The sequence below is a fragment of the Arachis ipaensis genome, chromosome B10 (assembly GCF_059453495.1).
Source record: "Arachis ipaensis isolate K30076 ecotype BB chromosome B10, ASM5945349v1, whole genome shotgun sequence".
Lineage (NCBI taxonomy): Eukaryota > Viridiplantae > Streptophyta > Magnoliopsida > Fabales > Fabaceae > Arachis > Arachis ipaensis.
The window spans coordinates 145,975,733-145,997,617 of record NC_142435.1 but is presented as its reverse complement, the minus strand read 5'-3'; positions in this window follow the sequence as shown (position 1 = coordinate 145,997,617).

Sequence of the window (21,885 nt, the reverse complement as noted above, 5' to 3'; positions counted from 1 at the left end):
ATCAGAGACATGGATACGGTGGTACGTGTACACTGTTTGTTTGTTGAGACATAAAATTTTAAAAGACACGGTTACACATAGATGCACATAAAAGACATGTATTTAATGTATCTCTTTCAAGCTGTGACACTAAAACACAACTTATGAAACACATATTTTTTTAATTTTATCCCTAATTATTTTTTAAAATTTCAACCATTGTCCTTTATCTTTAACACTTGAGTTGTTTTAGTTTGGGGATAAAATAAACTTTTAAATTAAATACATGTGTCTTATGTATTATCACCAAACATATTATAAAATTTGTGTATCTTTGTGTTCATGTGTATTTGTGTCTTTGTGTCTATGTCTCTATTTTTTTGAGACAACAACCAAACACTGCCTTAATTACTTATTAAGAATTAGTAAATAATAAAAACGAGTGGGTATATATGAAGGTCACTTCTATTATAATTATATTTTGGTAGCCACTTATACAAAGATTTTTTTATATAATGATGAGAGTTTGATATTTTATTTTTAATTATTTTTTATATAAAAAAATATTTTATGCGAGTATTTTTCTTGGATTTTTTGTTAGTATAATAACTACCATCAATTAACCATTTAATAAGAAAAGTGGACATGTGTGCGTGGTAGAAGCGTAAAATTATTAATATTTTTAACTTCTAAGTAATGAGTCTAATTTATAGAAATGACTGTAATATTTTAATATTTTACTATAAGAATATAGTATGTAATTTACGATTTATTTTGTGAAGAATTCGACTTGTTTTTCATAACGACGGTGAAAAATATCTTTAAAAAATTCTGATATTTAAGTTAATAAAAATTTAAAATAAAATTAAATAAATTAAAATTAAAAAAATACGTAAATTTAATGAGGTATTTATAAAAGTAACTTCTGAACCTCTTCATTTATAATAGTGAATAGTTTTTTTTTTTTCAGTATATAGGAATTTATCCTACACCTAAGTAATGACTGAACTTTGAATAGTATCTAAAGTATTTGATATGGAAAAGTATAGGTTACCAACATATTATCTGCCAACTTCTGTCAACTCTTATTTATAATTGTGTTTCATGGAAGTGTGTTCGTGGATGTGTCTAATAATTAACATATTTTAAATACATATATAAAGAGACACATCCAGAAAATATATCTATAAAGACACTTCTATTAAACATAGCTAAAAAAAAGACATTTTTATTAGACACATCCACAAACACACTTCTATGAAACACAATTATAAATAAAAGTTGGCAGAAGTTGGCAGATATGCTATTGGTAACGTAGAGGAACCGATTTGATATTATCTTACTTGCTATGTAAATCAGGTCAAATATATGTTATAGTGTTTGTATCTCGAATAGATCGGATAGATGAACTTGTACATCTAACTCAACTAGTATGATTGAATCTGGTAAACTTCTATAAATTTTTGTGAAATTAAATTAGTAAATTTGGATCATAGCTTTAGCTTAAGGTCATGATATAAACAAATAGTATTCAACTTGAAACATTAAAAACCTTGTCGTTTGATTTGGAAAGTTGTTGGCATCTTCTTCTTCATGTTCTCAAAATGTGACGGTGAGCACGTTATCTTTAGTAGTGGGCTAGTGGCATTGACATTAGTAAAATTGTCATTAGGATTGGTTTCCATGTTCTTTTTTTAAAAGGCTTTTTTATTACAACAATAATTTTGCATTTGATTATACAATATAAAATATTAATAACAATTTATTGAACCTAATTGTTTTTATTTTATATGTAAAATCAATTATTTGTCTCTAATTTACCCTTTTTTCCCCTTTTTTTTCGTCATTATATATACACTCACATCATCACTACATGAGCAAAGGCCTTGCCACATAAATTTTACAACTTTGGTCATTGGGTTGGGCCCATCAGACCCGGATACCTTAATTTTATTTGAAACACAGGAAACAATATATTGGGCCCAGTGTTACTCAATCGGCCCATTGACAAGAGCATATCCAGCCTTAACCTAAGCGTAATTCCATAGACTATTGTGTTATAGACTTATAGTCTTGTCTCTTGTCCTTAGTCTTATTTGTTGTTGGTGTTTTTTTTTTTTCTGGGTTGTGATTTGTTGAATTGTTTTGAGGTTCTGTTTTGCCTCTCTACCCCTACAATCAATAAAAGTTATTTTCTTTGCTTTTCCTATTCTTTCACAATTTTATCATGGTATCAGAGCCTTGGTATCCTCCTTAAAGAGGATACATAAGCTATCATCTTTCGGTGAGAAATCACCCTACATCTTTTTCAACCTCCTCTCACAATGAATAATCAATCTTCCAATTCAGTTCAAGATCCAACCAATCTTTGTTAAAGGCATCCAAGTGAAAATCCTACCCCAGTTTTGGTTACCCCGGTTCTTTATCAGCAATTCCGTCTGCGCCTCCTTTCTTCCGACAATTTCGTCTGCATTCTGTTTCAGCAGTCATATCTGCATTTGTTTCAGCAGTTTAATCTGCATATGTTTTAGCAGTTTCATCTGCACTCTTATTGCGCTCCACGCGCCCTCTTTTTTTTTATCGCGCTCTATGCGCCATTTGAAGTTATTGCGTCATACGTACGCATTTTTTGAAGATCGCTGCTCAAGTACAGCATCTCCTTTTATATTTTTGCCGCCGGCAGCTCAAGCTCCGCTGCGCGCATTTTTTGAAGATCGCTGCTCAAGTACAGCATCTCCTTTTATATTTTTGCCGCCGGCAGCTCAAGCTCCGCTGCGCACATTTTTGAAGATTCGCTGCTCAAGTACAGCATCTCCTTTTATATTTTTGCCGTCGGCAGCTCAAGCTCCGCCGCACGCATCTTCCTCCGCGTCACTACGTCAGAGGCGTCTTCCTCAACAATTTCATTGGAACTTATCCAAGCTGTGGATTATTGACATCTTCCATCCACCAGCTTGCGGGGGCATATTAAACTACACTTCTATATTAGCCCATGACAACAATAAAGAAGTCTTGTGGCCCACAAATTCAGCCCAACAGAATACACAAATTAAATTATAATTTAGTCTTTATCTTATCTTATAGTTATCTTTATCTTTATCTCTATCTTATCTTTATTTTGCTTTTATCTTTCATAGGACAATGCTCTATATATATTTAGTTTTACCCTCATAGTTTACAATACACTTTAGTACAATTCAATCAATCAACAATCAATAAAAGTTATTTTCTTTGCTTTTCCTATTCTTTTCTTCGCATTCTTTTCTTTTCTTATTCTTTCACAATTTTATCATGGTATCAGAGCCATGGTATCCTCCTTGAGGAGGATATATAAGTTATCATCTCTTCGGTGAGAAATCACCATACTTCTTTTTCAACTTCCTCCCACAATAAATAATCATAGATTTAGTTACATGCATCCAAGTGAAAATTCTACCACAGTTTTGATTATCCTGATTCTTTACCAGCAATTCCGTCTGCGCCTTCTTCTAGCATTTCATCTGCAACTTCTTCCGAGAGTTTCGTCAGTATTCTGTTTCAGCAGTTCAATCTGCATCTGTTCTAGCAGTTCAATCTGCATCTGTTCTAGCAGTTCCATCTGCACTCTTATTGCGCTCTACGCGCCATTTGAAGACCACTCTTATTGCGCCATAGCGCCCTCTAAAGATCAATCTTGTTGCGTTTTACACGCTTATTTTTTTATTTTTTGAATAAGAAAATAAAAGATGAAAAAATTTTATTGATTATTGATTGATTGAATTGTACTGAGGTGTATTGTAAACTATGAGGGTAAAACTAAATATATATAGAGCATTGTCCTATAAAAGATAAAAGCAAATAAAGATAAGATAAGAACAATTAAAGATAAGATAAAGATAAGATAATAAAGACTAAAATTAAAATTGAATTTTTGTATTCTGTTGAGCTGAATTTGTGGGCCACGATACTTCTTTATTGTTGTCATGGGCTAAAGTAGAAGAGTAGTTTAATACGCCCCCGCAAGCTGGTGGATGGAAGATGTCAATAATCCACAGCTTGGATAAGTTCCGATGAAATTGTTGAGAAAAGCGCGTCTGACGTGGTGACACGGAGGAAGATGCGTGCGGCAGAGCTTGAACTGCCTACTGCAAAAATATAAAAGGAGATGCTGTGCTTGAGCAGCGATCTTCAAAAACTGCGTGCGGCGAAGCTTGAGCTGCCGGCCGGCGGCAAAAATATAAAAGGAGATACTGTGCTTGAGCAGCGATCTTTAAACAATTGCGTGCGGTGGAGCTTGAGCTGCCGACGACAAAAATACATAAAAGGAGATGCTGTGCTTGAGCAGCGATCTTTAAACAATTGCGTGCGGCGGAGCTTGAGCTGCCGACGGCAAAAATACATAAAAGGAGATGCTGTGCTTGAGGGAGAGAGAGCAAGCAGCGATCTTCATAAAAAAAAAGAATGAAAAAATAAAAGATAAAAAAATAAAAAATAAAAAAAATAAAAAAATAAAAAATAAAAAAATAAGCGTGTAAAACGCAACAAGATTGCTCTGATACCATGATAAAATTGTGAAAGAATAGGAAAAGCAAAGAAAAGAACTTTTATTGGTTGTTGATTGATTGAATTGTACTGAAGTGTGTTGTAAACTATGAGGGTAAAACTAAATATATATAGAGCATTGTCCTATGAAAGATAAAAGCAAATAAAGATAAGATAAGAACAATTAAAGATAAGATAAAGATAATATAATAAAGACTAAAATTAAAATTGAATTTTTGTATTCTGTTGGGCTGAATTTGTGGGTCACGATACTTCTTTATTGTTGTCATGGGTTAAAGTAGAAGAGTAGTTTAATACGCCCCCGCAAGCTGGTGGATGGAAGATGTCAATAATCCACAGCTTGGATAAGTTCCGATGAAATTGTTGAGAAAAGCGCGTCTGACGTGGTGACGCGGAGGAAGATGCATGCGGCAGAGCTTGAGCTGCCTACTGCAAAAATATAAAAGGAGATGCTGTGCTTGAGCAGCGATCTTCAAAAACTGCGTGCGGCGGAGCTTGAGCTGCCGGCGGCAAAAATATAAAAGGAGATGTTGTGCTTGAGCAGCGATCTTTAAACAATTGTGTGCGGCGGAGCTTGAGCTGCCGACGACAAAAATACATAAAAGAAGATGTTGTGCTTGAGCAGCGATCTTTAAACAATTGCGTGCGGCGGAGCTTGAGCTGCCGACGGCAAAAATACATAAAAGGAGATGCTGTGCTTGAGGGAGAGAGAGCAAGCAGCGATCTTCATAAAAAAAAGAATGAAAAAATAAAAAAAATAAAAAAATAAAAAAATAAAAAAATAAAAAATAAGCGTGTAAAACGCAACAAGATTGATCTTTAGAGGGCGCGTATGGCGCAATAAGAGTGGTCTTCAAATGGCGCGTAGAGCGCAATAAGAGTGCAGATGGAACTGCTAGAACAGATGCAGATTGAACTGCTAGAAAGATGCAGATTGAACTGCTGAAACAGAATACTGACGAAACTCCCGGAAGAAGTTGCAGATGAAATGCTAGAAGAAGGCGCAGACGGAATTGCTGGTAAAGAACCGGGATAATCAAAACTGTGGTATAATTTTCACTTGGATGCATGTAACTAAATCTATGATTATTTATTGTGGGAGGAAGTTGAAAAAGAAGCATGGTGATTTCTCACCGAAAAGATGATAACTTATATATCTTCCTCAAGGAGGATACCATGGCTCTGATACCATGATAAAATTGTGAAAGAATAGGAAAAGCAAAGAAAAGAACTTTTATTGATTGTTGATTGATTGAATTGTACTGAAGTGTGTTGTAAACTATGAGGGTAAAACTAAATATATATAGAGCATTGTCCTATGAAAGATAAAAGCAAATAAAGATAAGATAAGAACAATTAAAGATAAGATAAAGATAATATAATAAAGACTAAAATTAAAATTGAATTTTTGTATTCTGTTGGGCTGAATTTGTGGGCCACGATACTTCTTTATTGTTGTCATGGGCCACGATACTTCTTTAATATATATTAAACTACTCTTCTACTTTAGCCCATGACAACAATAAAGAAGTATCGTGGCCCACAAATTCAGCCCAATAGAATACAAAAATTCAATTTTAATTTTAGTCTTTATTATATTATCTTTATCTTATCTTTAATTGTTCTTATCTTATCTTTATTTGCTTTTATCTTTCATAGGACAATGCTCTATATATATTTAGTTTTACCCTCATAGTTTACAACACACTTCAGTACAATTCAATCAATCAACAATCAATAAAAGTTCTTTTCTTTGCTTTTCCTATTCTTTCACAATTTTATCATGGTATCAGAGCCATGGTATCCTCCTTGAGGAGGATATATAAGTTATCATCTCTTCGGTGAGAAATCACCATGCTTCTTTTTCAACTTCCTCCCACAATAAATAATCATAGATTTAGTTACATGCATCCAAGTGAAAATTCTACCACAGTTTTGATTATCTCGGTTCTTTACCAGCAATTCCGTCTGCGCCTTCTTCTAGCATTTCATCTGCAACTTCTTCCGGGAGTTTCGTCAGTATTCTGTTTCAGCAGTTCAATCTGCATCTTTCTAGCAGTTCAATCTGCATCTGTTCTAGCAGTTCCATCTGCACTCTTATTGCGCTCTACGCGCCATTTGAAGACCACTCTTATTGCGCCATACGCGCCCTCTAAAGATCAATCTTGTTGCGTTTTACACGCTTATTTTTTTATTTTTTATTTTTTATTTTTTTATTTTTTATTTTTTCATTCTTTTTTTTTATGAAGATCGCTGCTTGCTCTCTCTCCCTCAAGCACAGCATCTCCTTTTATGTATTTTTGCCGTCGGCAGCTCAAGCTCCGCCGCACGCAATTGTTTAAAGATCGCTGCTCAAGCACAGCATCTTCTTTTATGTATTTTTGTCGTCGGCAGCTCAAGCTCCGCCGCACACAATTGTTTAAAGATCGCTGCTCAAGCACAGCATCTCCTTTTATATTTTTGCCGCCGGCAGCTCAAGCTCTGCCGCACGCAGTTTTTGAAGATCGCTGCTCAAGCACAGCATCTCCTTTTATATTTTTGCAGTAGGCAGCTCAAGCTCTGCCGCATGCATCTTCCTCCGCGTCACCACGTCAGACGCGCTTTTCTCAACAATTTCATCGGAACTTATCCAAGCTGTGGATTATTGACATCTTCCATCCACCAGCTTGCGGGGGCGTATTAAACTACTCTTCTACTTTAGCCCATGACAACAATAAAGAAGTATCGTGACCCACAAATTCAGCCCAACAGAATACAAAAATTCAATTTTAATTTTAGTCTTTATTATCTTATCTTTATCTTATCTTTAATTGTTCTTATCTTATCTTTATTTGCTTTTATCTTTCATAGGACAATGCTCTATATATATTTAGTTTTACCCTCATAGTTTACAACACACTTCAGTACAATTCAATCAATCAACAATCAATAAAAGTTCTTTTCTTTGCTTTTCCTATTCTTTCACAATTTTATCATACCCAGTTTTGGGTTTGTCGAGAAGAGATGCATCGAGAAAAAGCTATCTACAAGACTACAAGTAGGGGTATGCATGGGTCGAGTGAAACCGAATTTGATGTGATACAGACCCGACCTGAAATATATAACGGACCTATTTGTTAGATCCTAAATCCGATGAAACTTATACACTTTCGGGCCATGATTATACCGGATGAAAACCGGGTCGTTAACATTATATTACCTTGATACCTTCTTGTAAGCTAGTATGTGAAAATATCCAAATTTCTAAGACTCCAACCATTATTTGACATGGTAAAATTCACTTAGAAAAATATAACAAGAACCAACTATTCTCTAAAATTAAAGCATAACCATAATCAATACTAATATTGTCTAATAACACCAAATATTTAAATCAATACAAATAACACAATATTATACATTAGTTTAAAGTCTTGTGCATTTTAAACATAAAACATTAACTTATAGTCTTATAATGAATAATAACACAAAATATTAAGGTTTACAATATTTAAATTCCACATAAGAATAACCATCATCCATCACTAATAACACAAAATATTAATTGTATATGATGACCGGGTCGAATTCGGGTGACCCGAACTATGACACGGACCCGACCCGAAATAATGACGGGGTCTATTTTGTGAGACTCTTATCCGACCCTAAGCACGATGAAATCATACCAAATTAGTTCCTATAGTGCTCGGAACCGGGCCGAATTTTCGGACCGAGCTGGGCCATGCACACCCAAGTACAAGAAATCCAAAAATAAGCTATCAACAAGGCTACAACCTGACCACATGGTCCAAAAATTAAAAAATATGATAATTATAACCACAAAAAGAAAACAAGTAAAAAAAGACGGGCATGTTTTTCTTTCAGATCTTCCCAGTCTCAAGAAGGACGAGGTCAAGGTGGAGGTCAACGATGGAAGGGTACTTCAGATAAGTGGTGATAGGCATGCCCATGACGAAGATCACGGCCACAAGAACAAGAAGATGATAAAGTGGCACCGCGTTGAGCAATGCGGCGGGAAGTTCCAGAGAAGGTTTAGGCTCCCGGAGAATGCTAAGGTTGAGCAGGTTAAAGCTCACATGGAGAATGGTGTGCTTGTTGTTACTGTCCCTAAACAAGAGCTCAAGAAACCAAACACCAAACTGCTTCAGATTCATGGAAATTGATTCCGTAAATTTTGGATATGAATTGCAATACAAGTCAATGTTCGAAGAAATAAATTGTACGTTACGGCGTGGGTTTTTTGTTTTTTTTTTTTTTTGTAAAATAAATAACGACTATTTTCCATGTATATTAAAATTAGTGATTAAAGTCAGTTATTAATATAAAATATATATTAAAAATAAATTAAATTATATATATATTTATATACAAATATATTAGTTATTAATTTTAATCTACGAATAATATTTTTTGAATAAACAATAGTGTATTCTCAACTATATATATATATATATATATATATATATATATATATATATATGGTTAAGTACTGAAATCGTCTCTAAGGTTTGGGGTGAAAATTAAAATCGTTCTCGATTTTTTTTATTATTAAAATCATCCTCAACGTTACAAAACGTTATAAAATCATTCTTTTCCACTTCAATTTTATTTATTTTTACTATATTACCCTTCATTATTAATAAAAATAATTAAAAATAATATTAAAAAATTAAAAACCCCACTTCCCCCACCCCCACCCCGGCCAACACCCCCCGTCCCCTCCCACCCCTCAACCCTCCCCCCTCCGCCCTCCCCCCTCCCTCACCCTTCCGTAACCCCCTCAGCCGACTGCCTCACCCCCCACCCCTCAACCCTCACCCCACCCCCCGTCCCCTCCCACCCCTCAACCCTCCCCCCTCCCTCACCCTCCCGAAACCCCCTAAGCCGACTCCCCCACCCCCACCCCTCCCCCCTCCTCCCTCCCGTAACTCCCTCAACCCTCACCCCCCACCCCTCAACCCTCACCCATCACCCCACTCCCAACTCCCTTCGCTCCCTCACCCTCCCGCAACCCCCTCACCCCACTCCCGTAACCCCCTCCCCGAGAACCCACCACCACCCCAACTCAGAAAATCATAACTCAGAAAATCAAAATAATCAAAACTCAGCAACAATAATCAACAAATTCAGCAACAACAATAATCAAAACTCAGCAATAAGCAATAATCAAAACTCAGCAACAATTCACAAAAAATTCAGAAATTCTACAACAAAAATCCAGTTCACAGAGGAAGAAGAAGAGTGGCGGATCACAGGCGGCAGGGCGGCGGTACAGCGGTGGCGGCGGTGCAGTGGTAGCGAGGACCCTTCCCCTTCCCCCTCTTCTTCCCGAAACCCCCTCCCCCCTCTTCTCCCTTCGCGTTCGCTTCCCCCTTTCCCCGAGGAGCAGATCGGCGGCGGCAGTGAAGAGCGGCGGCGGTAATGAAGACCGGTGGCGGTGGCGAGGAGAGAAGAAGAAGAAGAAGAAGAAGAAGAAGAAGGTGGTGGTGGTGCGGTCGGCAGGCCGGCAAGGCGGCGGGCGGCGGTCCTCTTCCCTCCCCCTCCCCCCCTCCGCCCCCTTTTTCTCGCGCCCCCCACCCCTCTTTCTTTCTCTCCCCACCCCCTTCTCTACCCCCCCCTCTCTGTATCTTTCCTTTCTTTTTATTTATTTTATATTTATTTTATTTTATAATTTTTTTAATGAGGGGTAGTTTGGTAATAAAAAAATAAAATTGGTAAAAAGGATGATTTTAAAGCGTTTTTGAACGTTGAGGATGATTTTAATAATGAAAAAAGGTCGGGGACGATTTTGATTTTTACCCAAGACGTTAGGGACAATTTCAGTACTTAACCCATATATATATATATATATATATATGGTGAATGCTATGATACTTAAAACATAGTGTCTAACTTTCTAAAAAAAGTAAAGAAATATTATTTAATAAACTTTAAATATTTTACTTTTATTTTATATATTTTATTTTTTACTTATAAATTAGGCAATTTAGGCACCACAATAAAAGGCACCATAAAATTCATATATATATATATATATATATATATATATATATATATTACATTTTAGTGATGAGGGAATTGTGTGAACAAAGAACAATGTATATAAAATCGCATATTTTTTTTTTTGGTGACTGAAATAAATTAAACAAAGAAAAACAAAACAAACAAAATAAGAAACTGCCTAAACAGAGGGACAGTCCCGTTCAAGACTATTCTTAAACTCCTCCCAAGGTGAAAGAAGCTCCACATGCGAAAGTTGTAACTTCATCGCCATCTTTGCCATAGTATCTGCCACCGTGTTTGCATCTCTCATAATCAAACGAAAGTCAACCCGCCAATTCCAATGCATGATATCTCTTATTTTGAGCACCAGTGGATCAATAAACCCAAAACCATCTTGAGTAACAAGATTAAATGCTTCCACACAATCCGTCTCACAAATAACATCTCGTTGACCCACATCCCAAGCTAAGAGATATCCTCTCCAAATAGCAAACAATTCTCCTTGAAGAATACTATTACTCTCAATCATTCCCAAACACCCCCTTTGCCAGCTCCCATTACAATCTCTAATAACACAAGCAAAACCAACACTATCACCCGAACCAAAATAACTAGCATCACAATTAATCTTAAAAGTACCAATAGATGGGGGATTCCAAAAACCATTTAGAGTAGAGGGAAGGGACATACGTTGTAATTCAAAAATATTCCTAAGCTCCTTTTCTGAAGTTAATGCCAGACAAATCACTTTTTCCGGAGGCCAAGTTTCATGGGGATTAAAGATGTCATTATTCCTTGCTCGCCATATCCACCAAAGTCCCGAAAAGAACTTGAACGGATGCTCTCCGCTATGATACAAGAACCAGTTCTTCAAATCCAAAGGATGACAAGAAATATCCAATCTATGCCAGACAAGCTGAGCTTTTGGACAATCCCGAATACAATGTAAAACCGATTCCTGGCTAGAAAGACATCTTGGACACCTATCCGATGATGACATCCCTCTTCTAAAGCGAAAACTTAGAGTAGGAAGAGCATCCTTAAGACACAACCAAGCCAAAAACTTATGCTTTTCCGGAACAAGTTGACGCCAAAGCCAAAGCCAATTCTCCCGCTCCTCCCAACCAAACAGCTGCTTACACAACCACAAGTAACCATTGCGTGAGTCATAGACTTTGGCAGCAGACCCACTCCAATACCAACCCACTTCCGGTCCTACTTGTTCATCTGGATTGTAAGAGAGAATATTATCTTTCAAATTTTGAGATAAAGGAGAATAAAGAGTATCCAAATGCCACCTACCAACCGACCAAATATCCTGTATCCGGAGATTCGAATCAGAAATGTGAACATAATCCATCTCATTAGATAACCGTCCTTCTCTCCTCCAGCTAGAAAACCAAAAATTTTGGTTCAAATCTCCAATACACCAAGCAAACCCATCCTTCAACACTTCCCAAGCCTTGCAAAGACACCTCCAAATGGGAGAGTCCTTGTTCTTAGGATAACTAAAACAGTCATATAGAGATGATCGATATTTGGCATCCAACAATTGGACCCATAGCTTGTTTGGCTGCTGGAAAAAAGTCCAAACTAGCTTCCCAAGAAGAGCAATATTTACACAATAAGGATCTCTAATCCCCAAACCTCCATATTTTTTTGGAGTAACCAGTACCTTCCAACTAACAAGATTCAATCCTCTTCCATCAACTTGTCCTTTCCAAAAAAAATTCCTCATCATAGACTCCAATTTACTAATGATTCCTTTGGGAAAAATAGAGACCTGCATCTGGAACGTGGGAATAGCAGCAGCAACAGAATTAACCAAGCAGAGCCTACCAGCCCGATTGAGTAAACTTCCTTTCCAGCTTGCTAGCCTACTCCGAATCTTATCCAGGACACCATTGAAAGCTGAACGAGTCACCCTAGAATGGCTAAGGGTAACTCCAAGATACTTGCCCAAGTCCTGGACAAATCTAATAGAGGATACCCCAGTAAAACCCTCTTTCCTTGTTGCAGAGACATTCTTGGAGCAAAGTGCTTTAGACTTCTCGACATTAATCTTCATCCCAGATGCTTTGCAAAAAGTCTCTAAAACCAACATCACATTTTGCACTTGTCTCTTTGTAGCTTTACAGAACAGAAGCAAGTCATCCGCAAACATTAAGTGGGATATTCTTGGTCCCCCTCTAGAAATAGCAACCAGCTCCCACAAGCCCAAATCAACCTGATGACTAATAAAGCATGCCAATCGCTCCATACACAACACAAAAAGATAGGGTGACATAGGGTCTCCTTGTCTAAGACCTCGGCTAGGAGTAAAGCCATTCAGACGACTCCCATTCCATAGAATAGATAAGGAAGAAGCAGTGACACAATTCATAATCAAATTAAGTGTAGGAATAGGAAAACCAAAGCTTTTAAGGGTATGAGCTAAAAACCTCCAGTCAACTCTGTCATAAGCTTTCTCCAGATCAATCTTAAAGGCCAGTGTGCCTTTCTTTGAGTTAGTCTTCTTCATAAAGTGGAGGACTTCTTGAGCAATAATGATGTTGTCAGGAGTTCCTCGTCCCGGAATAAATCCTCCTTGAAGCGGGCCAACAATCTCCGCAAGATGAGGACGAAGCCTATTAACAAGGACCTTCGTGATGATCTTGTAAACTACATTGCAGAGACTAATCGGCCTGAAATCTTTCATAAATACCGGTGATTCAACCTTTGGAATGAGAACCAGTAAAGTCTCCAACATTCTCGGATCAAGAGGAACACCAGAGAATGCCTGCTTAACCATCTTCCAAACATCAAGACCAATGATCTCCCAATATTCTTTGAAGAAGAAAGCTTGAAACCCATCAGGACCCGGAGCTTTAAAAGAGTTCATGTGAAAAACAGCTGCTTTGACTTCCTCCATAGTAACTGGTGCTGTAAGGTTATTGCAAGCTTCCTCATTCAGAGAAGGAAGAGGCACATCACCAAGGCAACCTAAATCAACATCATCCAAATGACAGAATAAGCTTTTATAGAAAGACTCTGCTTCTTGACTCAGAACTTCTGGATCAGTTTTCTACACTCCATCCTTGAGAAAAAGGCCATGAATCTTATTATGCTTCCTTCGCGCAAGAGTTTGAATATGAAAGAATCTTGTATTCCTATCCCCGAACCTTACCCACTGCTCTCTGGACTTTTGGAACCATAGGAGCTCTTCTTGCACTAGAGTATTATTATAATCATCAAGCAACTGTTGCTCTTTCTGACGCAAATAAATACTATCCACCACTTCCAAATGCTTTTGTAAATAATTAATCTGCCGCTCTAATTCACATTTCTTAACAAAAATATTACCAAATACCTTCGAGTTAAACTCTAGTGAATTCTTCTGTACTTCCGAAAGCTTGCCATGAATTCCTCTATTACTAGACCACCATGACTGGTTCACAATATCCCTATACCCAGGATGAGTAGCCCAAGCAGCAACAAATCGGAAAGGTCGATTCCCTTTAGGCTGAGGACGACCTTTACAACGCACCAGAATAGGGCAATGATAAGACTGAAGCCTATTTAAAACTTTTGCATAAGCCTCTGGAAAGATAGATAACCAACTACTATTTATACAGACTCGATCAAGCTTTTTTGCCACGTCAACATAATTTTTCACCCTCCTGTACCAAGAAAACCTCCTCCCAATAGACTTCAGATCAAACAAACCACTATCCCCTAATGAAGTAGCAAACATGTCGGCTCTTTGATGAGAAAATTGACAGCCCTTAGATTCATGAGAAAATTTGACTTCATTAAAATCACCAAGAACAATCCAAGGTCCTTGAAAAACCATGGATTGTGCAACAAGATAATCCCAAAGGAGAACCCTTTTATTAAATTGAGGACTGCCATAAATACCACTACACCTCCAAATTAAATTATCAAAGTGAACCTCAACAGTAACACCCTGATCAAAAGCATCAATGAACTTACAACAAACACCCTTCATAGAGGATAGAAACCAAATACCTCCCTTATGCCCCTCTGCTTTTACTATACCAACAGAGTGATACCCCAACCTTTCCCAAAATAATTTTAAATGCTGAAAAGGGGAGTGAGTTTCAACCACAATAAAGAAAACAGGTCTAAATTTCCTAACAAATTCCTTACAATGCACCCGAGCTAACTTATTAGAAGCACCCCTAATATTCCAAACAATCATATTTAAACTATCCATAAATAATAGGGACAGAATAAATAAGAACATAAACTCTAAACAGAATCACCAACCTCAATAGGTGATTTGTCCTGCGGTACTGGCACACTCTGATCCTCAATAATTGCCACCTTTGGACCTCCTGACACTGCACTTGCCATGCTTCCATCTACTAAGGTTTCCTCCGTTGTGCCACCATTTTTATCAACTCTCGAGTTCTGCAAGGAGGAAGGCCGAGGACGCTTCCGTAGAGAGATTCCACGACGTGCAGAAGTTTTGCACGATGGAGATGGCGTAATTTCATGTTTTTCTCGCTTCCCCATCCTCATGCCAATTGATTTGCCTCCATCACCATGCAAATTGGGCCTTGGAACCCTTCTCGAACTAAACTTGTGCTGCTTTTCATCTTGGTCCTTCAAATCTGATGATTGACCCATTGTAAATTTTCCCTTACGCAGCACTTGTTGCCAGCCCTCTCCATCATCCATGCATGCCTCATTAACATGACCATCAGGCACGTGAGGAGCCAATGATTCCGTAACTACATCCTTCCCTTTAACAACTCCTAATTTCTCACCCAAATCACGAGCTTCTGATTCAGCCTCTTGTTGAATCTCATGATTGTTGTGTGGCACTAATGTTGGAGCTTCATTATTTTTTTCATCACCAAAGGAATTTCCGTTTCCTTCCAAGGACTCCTTCTCCATGCACAACGATTTATCATGCCCATACCGTGCACAAGTAGCACAAATCAACTGTAAACTCTCGTACTCCACTTCATAAGTCACATCCTCCACTATAATATGTTTGATTACAGGCAACTCAAGATTAATTTGAACACAAGCTCGGGCATATTTTCCTCTTTCTGCAAGCTTAGTAGCCAAATCTACTTTCACCGGAATCCCTATTGCAGAAGCAATTCGCAGCATTGCTTGTTCCTGGTAGCACCAAATTGGAAGTCCCGAGACTCGAATCCATACCAGCGTTGATCCAAAGGATTTTTTGCATGGCCTAAAATCCACATCCCATGGCTTTACAGCAACATAGTGACCGTCTATCAACCACGGGCCACCAAGAATGACTTTCTCACGATCCGCAGCAATATCAAATTTAACCAAAAAAATATCCAAACCCCACATCCAACAAATCAAACCCTCCTTTGATGCGCCATACTATCCGAAGCTTATGCATGAGAGCCGTGTAGCCATAATGCTTATCCAGCACCTTGATCACGATGGCTTCCTTATAAGGTTCAGCTAGACAGCTCTTTGCCTCCTTGGTAAAACTGACACTTGGTGGACGAGAATCACCCTGTTTACCTATCACCGTCGCGATACCATCCCCAGATAAAGACCCTACTAATGCAAAGGCCTTAGACTTTTCTGCACCAATGACTTTATCTCTAAAAGAGACCTTGGATGGCTTTTCTAACCCCTCTCGAGAAGAACCCTCCTTAACACCGGATACACACCCACCCACTCTCTCCCCCTTATCTCTTCCGATGGCATGGCCATCTTCCTCACCGTGTTTCATCCTCAACCGCTCACCCCCGCTCTCTCCTTCTCTCGTTCTCCTTGAGTACGTACTCTTTCTCTCTGCTAGGGTTTTTTTTTTTAATTCATACTGTATCGTAATGGCTTATGAAGTTAATTGTTGAGAATCGTTGAATTATTTAAACAAATTTATTAAAGAAGAGTGTTAGGGGCAGCAGGTAAGGGTGTTCATGGTTCAGTTTTTTCATAAACTGAACTGAAACTGCACTAAACCATTTTAAATGGTTTAGAAACTGAACCAAACTACTTTGTTAAATAAGAAACTGGTTTTAAACCTGTTTCCAATACAGTGCACCGGTTTAAATTAGTTTATAGGCTAAAACTAGTTTTAACTTTTAACATATATAAAATTAATTTTTACATTTTCTCTCTCCCCTTCTTTCTCCCCCTCTCTCTCTTATTTTCTCTCTCTCCCCTTCTCCCTCTCTCTCTCTCTCTCTCTTCTTCTCTCCCTCTCTCCCCCCTCTTTTCTCTCTCTCCTTCTCTCCCTCTCCTTCCCCTTTTCCTCTCTTTCTTCTTCTCTTTCTCTCTCCCTCTCCTTTCTCTCTCTCCCTCTTCTCTCTCTTTTCCTTTTCTCTATCTCTTCCCCTTCCCCTCTTTCTCCCCTCCCCTCTCTTTGTCTTTCTCTCTCTCTCCCCCTCCTCTCTCCCTCTCTCTCTATCCCTTTCTCTCATTCTCTCTCTCCCCTATCCCTTTTCCTCTCTCTCTATCTCTCCCTCTTCTCCTTTCCTCTTCCCCTCCTCTCTCTCTCTTTCTCTCCCTCTCCCTCTCTCTCTCCCTCTCTCTTAACAATAAAATTAGATTTTACATTCTTTTTCTTCCCCTCTCTCTCCTTCCTATCTCTCTCTCTCTTCCTTCTCTCCCTTTTCTCTTTTCTTCCCATCTTTCTCTCTTTCTCCTCTTCTCTCCCTCCTTTCTCTCTCTCCCCTTCTCTCCCTTTCTCTCTCTCTCCTTCCCCTCTCACTCTTCCTCTTCTCTCTCTCCCCCTCTTTCTCCCCTTCCCCTCTCTTTGTCTTCCTCTCTCTCTCTCTCTCTCCCCATTTTCCTTTTCTCTCTCTCCCCATCTCTCTTCTTATCTTCCTATCTCTTCCCTTCCTCTCTCTCTCCCCTACCCCTCTTTCTCCCCCTCCCCTTTCTTTTTCTCCCTCTATCCCTTTCTCTCATTCTCTCTCCCCTATCCCTCTTCCTCTCTATCTCTCTCTCCCTCTCTCTCTTTCCCTCTTCCCCTCCTCTCTTTCTCCCTCTCTCTTTCTCTCTCCCCTATCCCTCTTCCTCTCTATATCTCTCTCCCTCTCTCTCTCTTGTGCTCTTTCTCCCCCTCCCTTCTCTCTCTCTCTCTCTTTCTCTTTCTCCCTCTTCTCCTCCTCCTCTCTCTCTTTCCTATCTCTCCTTCTCCCATATTTTTTTCTCTTTTCTCTCTCCATTCTTCTCTCTCTTATTTTAGAGAAAAGAGGAGGAGAGAGAGAAGAGGGATATAGAGTAAGAAAAGATTGAGAGAGAAAGAGAAAAGAGAGAAAAGAAGGGAAGAAAGAGGAGAAAGAGAGAGAGGAGGGTGAAGAAAGAGAGAGAAAAGGAGAGAGAAAGAAGGGAAGGGGGAGAGAGAGAAATAGGAGAGAGAAAGAGAGAAAAGGGAAAAAGGAGAGAGAGAGAGAGAAAGAGGAAGAGAGAAAGGGAGGGAGTGAGAAAGAGGAGGGAGAGGAGAGAGAGAAACAAAAGGGGAGAGAGAGGAAAAAGAGGGAGAGAGAGAGAGAGAGAAGGGGGAAGAGAGGAGCGAGGGAGAGGGGAGAAAAAAGAAAGAAAGGGAGAGAGTGCAAGAGAAAAAGGAGAGAAAGAGAGAGAGGAGGGGAAGAAAGGGGAGAAAGAGAGAGAGAGAGAGAGGAAGAAAGAGGGGGAGAGAAAGAGAGAGAAAGAAAAGGGAAGATTGAGGAAAAGGAGGGAGAGAGAGAGAGAAAGGGAGAGGAGGGAAAGGAGAGAGAGAGAGAGAGAGAGAGAGAGAGAGAAAGACAAAGAGAGTGGAGGGAGAGGAGAGAGAGAGAGAGAGAGAGAGAGAGAGAAAGAAAGGGGAAGACAGAGGGAGAGAGAGAGAGAGGAGAGGTAGAAAGAGGAGGAGAGAGGGAGGAAGAGAGACGGGAAGGGAGAGGGAGAGAGAGAAAGAGAGAAAGACGAAGAGAGATGGGAGGGGAGAGAGAGAGAGAGAGAGAGAGGGAGAGAGAGAGAATGAGGGAGACAAAAAAGAGGGAGAGAGAGAGAGAGAAGGAAAAAGGGGAAAGAGAGAGAGAAGGAAGAGAGGGGGAGAAAGAGGAGAGAGAGAGAGAGAGAGAGAGAGAGAGAGGAAGGGGAGAGAGAAAGTGAAGGGAGCGAGAGAGAGAAAAAGTATGTAAAAACTAATTTTAGAGTTTAAATAAAACCAGTTTTAATTTGGTTTAAAACTAAACTGAACCATAAAAACTATGGTTTCAGTTTAATTTTTTATTTAAAAAAATTGGTTTATTTAAAACAGTTTTAGTTCAGTTTCAATTCAGTTCAGTGAAACTAGTTTTTTTGCACACCCCTAGCAGCAGGTTTTGTGATAGAATAATGTAGGTGGCTTATGGTCTCAATTTTTTATTCATAGAATAGAATATTGTGTAATGCTAACAAATAATAAAGTAGGACTTGAAATACTTTAAACCGTCCCATCTTAATTACTATTCAGATTCAGAAACTACATATAATACAAGTATAAGATGATAATTATAAATTTATAATATCTTTATGCATCTAACTGCAATATCAATATAGATTTATGGAGAAACTTGGGTTAGTGTCATGCTAGGGAACAACTAAAACAGTAATTGATAAAAATTATATAGTTTTGAGCTGATAATAGTAAGAAAATGGGTTGCATTGTTTATAGAACTTGATCTAATAATTTTCTTATTTAATATTTAATATATTGTATAAGAAACATAATGGCATATATAGATTTTGGCACCTTCTAACCAATGGAAGTTGAAAATTGCAAAAGCTCTACCTGTACAAACCCGCTACCTAAAAAATGTGGAGTTCTTTATTACTGAGACAAAACAAGAAAGTTGCGCCTACCAGCTCTACCAATGATTAAATAGTTGGATGTGATTCACAATCATCATTTGGTATTTGATTTATGTAGTAGTGTTGCCTATGAGCAATATAATTTTTTAACTTTTCAGACAATAGCTAGGCTTGTTGAACACTTGAACATCCTTATGAGATTCCTAAGTGGAACTATATAATGGATCTAACAACAGGAAAACATAACAAAGTATACCTATTTTTTCGTTATGTGATGGATCTAATTCTGTTATGTGATTTATTATGTCAGAATCGGACCGGACCAGCCGATTCGACCGAAAAATTAGTAAACCGAATTCAATACCAGTCCGGTCTGAGCTTGCGACCATTTAAGGTAAAAAATCGGTACGAACCGGTCAAATCCCGTGTGAACTGGTGAAAATCGGCAAAAATTGGATCGGTTCGAGCCGTTCGGTCAACGGGACCAGCAATCTGCAACTCCACCATGCTCTAAACCCTCCAGCGCTGCCAAGTGTCAGCTGAGCATGCTTCTACCACCAAGCTGGAGTGATTCTCATCAATTATTATACAAATTATAATACATATAGCATTCTTTCTTTTCACTTATATTCAATTTATTTTAATTTCAAAGTCTCTCGTTTTTAAATCAATTACATTTTATTTAACTATAAATTTTATTAAATATATACAATTTAAAAAGATAAACAAAAAATTTAATTAATCACAATTTATTTTTTCTTTTCATGATTATATGATATCTATTAATATTATTTTTTTAATATATTATTTTATTTTTTGTCTTCATATGAAGTTGATAGTTAAAAATTGTTAGATGATATTTAGTTAAACTAGTCAAATCATCTAACGATTCTTAAATATCAACTTCACAAAAACATAATTTTATGTGACTTTTCACCTATAATAATATAATAATAAAATAAATATAAACTAATTAATAAAGCATTAAAATTTAAAAATAATAATTATTTTTATAAAAACAAAAATAAAAATACTAATAATAAAAAAATAATTAAATTTTATATAATTATTTAATTATACCGAATTAACAGGTTCGACCAGTAATCTATCGGTTGAACCAGTGACTCAATAATCCAATAACTTTATCAGTTTGGTTCTGACAACTATAGATTTATATATCTGAAAAATATGATGACAATGGCATGTTGACTAGATTTTTTTGTTATGTATGTGATTTTACTTAACTATGTGCGCTATTTTTTCATTATTCTTCTTAATCTAAATTGCTTCATTTTTATCATTATTGTTTGTATCTGAATGTTGCTTGACTAATTTTTTTTTTACATTACCCAATTTTTTCTCTTTTACTATTGCTACCCTGGCTATAGAAGTTAGCTCATTGGTCCGTTAATGAAAGTTGTCGTGGCCTTTGTTCTTTCTTGATTTTTTAAAATTTAAACATGATTTTCAATTTATTGTTGAAATTTCTAATTTTTTCTATAAGTAATTCTCAACTATTCTCATTCTCTTTTCTGTATTGACATTTTCTATATCTTAGTTACTATTGATATTCTCTATCTTTCATATCGTTTTCTCCTCATATACTCTTTTTTGTTATTTTTATTTTGCTTTCAAGCTATATAATTTCTATAGTCTTATTCTCCTTTCATCTTGCATACAGATTTGTTGATCTGTGTATAGAAATTGTTTGTTGTCATTTTCAGATTGTGGTCTATGGATTACACCTTTGATTTAGCTTATTATTTAATGCCTCACTGGTGGATAGAATTTGATAATTGATGATAATTTTATTTTACTACATTAAAATCTTAGACAACTCTTCATTAAGACTTTTGCTTACTTTTTTGAGTAATGACTATTTATATTACTAATCATACTGCTCATTAAACTTGATTTGTCAGTGCATAATAAGTTCTGAAGGTTATAGAAGGTTTAGAAAAGGGGGTTGAATTTATGGCATTCTTTTACTTTAATGAACTTAGCAGTTAATTACAAACTTTCACTTAGAATCTGTTTGAACTATGCAGCAAAAATTTTGTGAGACAATTCTGTTTTGTCTCATAAATATCAGAAAACAGAACTCAGAGAAAGAGGAGAGAAATAACACAAGTATGTATCCTGGTTCAGTTGCTTTATGCAATGCAATCTACATCCAGTCTCTACCACAACGGTGATGGAATTTTCACTATAGTTAAAGTATTACATACACCAATTTCTTAGGATTCACCCAATCTTTTTTCTCTCAAGTTCTCAACTAACTTGACTTGGTTATGCTAATACTTAACTCTTCACTCTAAGTGCTAACCCAACTTAGAAAGGGGGTACCTCACAGGTACAAGACACAAGACATATGAAACAATCTAAAGAAATTTGAAATCACTCTAGGCTTTTCTCTCAAGTGTTTCACTCTACCTTTTAACACTTATAGGCTTTTTTTTTATTTCTCTTTTTCAGTCTTTTATCTCTCAAGAAATTACAGAAAGATATACATTAAAAATGAAATACAAACTGCAAAATATGAAGGAGATTAATGCTTCAACAGCCTCAGTTGCTATAAGT